Source organism: Equus quagga, chromosome 21 (genome assembly GCF_021613505.1).
Source record: "Equus quagga isolate Etosha38 chromosome 21, UCLA_HA_Equagga_1.0, whole genome shotgun sequence".
Lineage (NCBI taxonomy): Eukaryota > Metazoa > Chordata > Mammalia > Perissodactyla > Equidae > Equus > Equus quagga.
Window position 1 is genome coordinate 23827989 of NC_060287.1, and position 4154 is coordinate 23832142.

General features: G+C 38.5%; 1 long non-coding RNA gene across 1 annotated transcript; it reads left to right on the forward strand.

Moving 5' to 3' along the window:
• The first annotated feature begins 463 nt into the window (after positions 1 to 463).
• On the forward strand, positions 464 to 3658 carry LOC124231246 (uncharacterized). The gene is made up of 3 exons (XR_006886463.1): positions 464 to 508; positions 2780 to 2944; positions 3136 to 3658. It is a non-coding gene; the product is annotated as an uncharacterized LOC124231246 (long non-coding RNA).
• The last annotated feature ends 496 nt before the right edge of the window (positions 3659 to 4154 follow it).

Below are 4154 nucleotides of genomic sequence, written 5' to 3' on the forward strand. Positions count from 1 at the left end.
GTCTTGAAACTCTACAATGTCTTGGTATAAAGATGTTTCCTGTGTTTGCAAATAGAATGCCTTAAAATGTATTCTATCTAGGTCTTCTCTGTTATTTGGGTCTGTATAAAAGATACAGTGTGCATTGTTTCTGGAAATATTTTATGTGTGTTCATTCAGTCAGTGAAGCATTTATTGAAAGTTTTCATGTGCTAGGGGTTCTACTAAGCATGGGAATACAAAGATGAATCAGATAGGGTTTCAAACTCAAAGACAGAACCTGCCTTCTAGAAAGGAAGGCATACAGAGGAATAGAAAAATTATATTACAGAGTGATACATTTTGTGTAGGTGGTAAGCACAGAGTGACTACTGTGGCAATGTGAAGGAGGAGCAGCTCTCCTTGGCCTGGAGGATGGGAGAGTAGGAGTTTGTCAGGTGAAATGAGGGCAGGGAGCAGAAAGAGCATTCTGGCATAGGAGCAGCTGGTGCCCAGGCCAGGAGATGAAATGATGGTGCCAGGAGGACCTGTAAGTAGCTCAATATGCTTGTAGCACAGAATGATGAGAGATGAAGCTGGAGAGATAAGCAAGAGCCAGATCACGTTAGACCTTGCCTTTTCAGTTGTTTAGTTTCAGTTCCCTTTGTTCCAGAAGAGTTTTCAAGTGCCTTGAAGGGCTGTCAATATCATACTAAGACATTTGGAGCTCTTCCTATGATGTTGGCAAGCCTTAGGAGGTGAGCAATATGATCAGATTCGTACTTTAGGAAGAAAATTCTGTCTTAGAGGAGAATAGGTCATACGGCACAAAGACAGAGCCAGAGGGGCCAGTTAATAAGTTGCTGCAGTTAGTCAGATGAGAAATGCATCATGTGGGTGAATGAAGAGAGAAGCTTTGTTGATGGAAAGAAGTAAGAGGCATAAAATAAGTACATTCAACATGGTTTGCTAATAAATATTTTCTCAGTGAATGAATTGTGACTCATTAGATGTGTGGGGTGAGGAAAAGGGAGAAGCGAAGGATGAATTACAGGTTCAGGCTTGGGAAACTCGGGGGGTGACAAGAAAAGTCATTGCTTGGATAGAGAATGCATTCCTTCTGAGGCTTTTGTATGCCTGGGAACCGTAATTGTTGCTTGTAGATTAATCTTAATTATACAGTAAACCCTTTGAGAGTAAGTCAGTGTCTTCTTTTTTGAAAAATTTTTCCAGCACCAAGAACAATGCTCATCACACAAAGTGTGATCCATCATCTTCATTGAATTGATTACAATTCAATGAATCCAACAGAGGGGGTTACCCATCTAAGAATGACTGACAGGTCTCAAGTGAATATCACTTAGGATTCTTTGGTTGCATGCAAGAGAAACTGACTCTGACTTACGTGAACCAAAGAGAATTATGGTGAGTTATTGGAAGTTCTCAGACTTGACATAAAGTCTGGAGAAACAGGCTTAGAAATAGTCAGGAAGAAAAGCGCATGCAGAGAACTGAGCAAGAACCACAGGAAATGTCCTGTAACGTGAAAGATCTAGTTAGGAAGCCATGTGAAAATGGATAAACCCCAACAACTTTCAGTCCCTTTGTCCTTCTATTCAAGATCCAAATTCCAGAGAGTTCTGAATTATTTCCCATCTTGAATCACCTCTACACTGCTTAGCTAGGAGAGAGTTGGGCCTTTTATTATAGTTCCATGAGAAAGGAAGGGAATAATTCCTCAAACATTTGGAAATCAAGATCCTCCTAGGAAGAGAAAAAGGATGATACTAGCCAGCCAAATAATTACAAATGTCCACCTCAAGCTGATTCTGGCTTTTACTGTTTTCTGTTTAGCAAAATTCTTTTTTTTTCTTCTTCTTCTTCTCCCCAAAGCCCCCCAGTACATAGTTGTATATTCTAGCTGCAGGTTCTTCTGGTTGTGCTGCAAAATTCTTAAAAACAAAAATGAAACTTTATGAAGTACGGGACTTGAGAAATTCACATTCTGGCTAAAAGGAACTTGGATCTTCCTCATTTAGCTACTCTCTTTGACAAAAAACTTCAACCTACTATTTATTTAGCTTCTAGACAGTAAAATAGACGTTTTTAAAATAGTAGGGCATAACCACTCAACTAATGAGACATAATAGGAAATTCTAGAGTTGGAAGGAAATATTATATAGATTTTGCAGGAGAAATTTGAATAGGGGTGGGTGGGAAAGAAAACATGCGAGAAAAGGGAGGAACACACACAGAAGAAAACTCCAGCCTTACTTGGATCAACTTCAGAACAGCATTCAAAGCAAATCTCTAACTCTTGAGTGTCCAGAGGGAACACCCGCCACTAATTACAGGACTAAGATATGGAAGAAGCCACTTCAGGGCTGTGGGGCCCAAATCAGTCATCTTGATGGTGGCTTTTAAGATGTGGCTGTGGTTGTTTGTTTGGTGGTAGAAGAGAGTTTAAATTTACTTCCATGGGCCTCGGTAGATGTTGATATTTTTTCCATCTCTAATCTCACTCCAGAGCTGGGAAGATACCTGTGCCAACCATGGCTTTGTTTAGTGTGCCAGACAGTCCTGGTGCGACACAGTCAAATCACTGTAGAGGATGTTTATGTAAATGTGGCAAGAAGAAGTTATGCTTAGAGATCACTGTGAAGACTTCCTACCCCATCTTTTTTGAGAAAACAAATTAAAGGAGCTGCTTTTATGATTGATTCTGAAAACTACAGAACGATTTGAAACTGGTCTACATTTGAAACCACAGTTTTGATGATGTTTCTATTTTCTTTCATTTCCAATAATTTTTTTTTTTTAGATAACGACAATTTTTCTTTTTCTGCAAACAAAGAAGAGCTCATCCTTCAGAAAGCCCACATTCCTTTGGAGGGTAAAATAGAGATGAAGCATTACACGTGATGGGTGAAAAGTGCTTTTTGAAAACCTAATTAGCATCTTTTGTGAGAAATGTGCCTTTGTCATTGTGAGTATTAGACTTTTTACAGACTGGCTTAATAAATCTGTACAGTTGAAGTTGTACCTTACTCTAGAATTTTCCAGTTCATTTCTTTTCCCAAGCTAGAGAAATGTCCTAGAAAATAAATAATGAATTATATTTCATTTATTTACATTGATTATTTTACTTCCTGTGGGTGTGATTTTTTCTTTCTCTAGGTAAAAAAGATGATTATGGACAGCAGATGGGAAGGAGTAATTCTTCAAAATTTGGAAATCAGTTGGCAGAGCTGCCTAAGGAGTAACTTTAAAATGTTTTAGCTCGTCACACAGAAAAACGACCTGACACAATCCTTTTTCTTCGGAAATGTTTTCCTATCCTTACTGCTAGGAGAATTAATACACTGTTGGGGATGATACCGAACATTAAACGTTGGTTTGTGAGTCGGACTAGACAACCTCTTAAATTCTTTTCAAAAATGAATTTTTATGTTACTACTGTAGTCAAGGATGTGGTCAAGGACATGAGCCAGACTACCTGGATTGGAATGCCAACTCTCAACCCTAGAATCAGCTCCTAGCCATAAATTGCAAACAAGTGGCCTTTTGCAGAGCTGTAACTATATATACTAGTTGATGTAGAAAAATGTGGAAATTTCGCTTTATCAGTTGCTTTTTCATTTGAAGGTTCTGGAGAGAGTCATGAATGTGCAGGTGTGTGTACATGCATATATGTATGATGATATCTGTGTATACAGCCTTACCGTGGAGATGTTGCTGGTTTCGTTCTAGACCACCACAATAAAGCTAATATCACAATAAAACGTCACTCGATGTTTTTGATTTCCCAGTGCAAATAAAAGCTATGTTTGCTCTATACTATAGTCTATTAAGTGTGCAATAGCATTCTTTCAAAAAATAGCAATGTACATTTCTTAATTAAAAAATACTTTATCCCACAACTAGAAGGACCTGCAACCAAGACATACAACTATCTACCCGGTGGGGGGGGGGGCGGTTTGGGAAATAAAAGCAGAAAAAAAAAAAAGATTGGCAACAGTTGTTAGCCCAGGTGCCAGTTGGCAACAGTTGTTAGCCTAGGTGCCAATCTTTAAAAAAAAAAAAAATCCTTTATTGCTAAAAAATGCTAATCATCATCTGAGCCTTCAGCCAATCGGAATCTTTTCTGGGGTCGGAGGGTCTTGTAAAAAAACACAATATCTACGAAGCGCAATAAA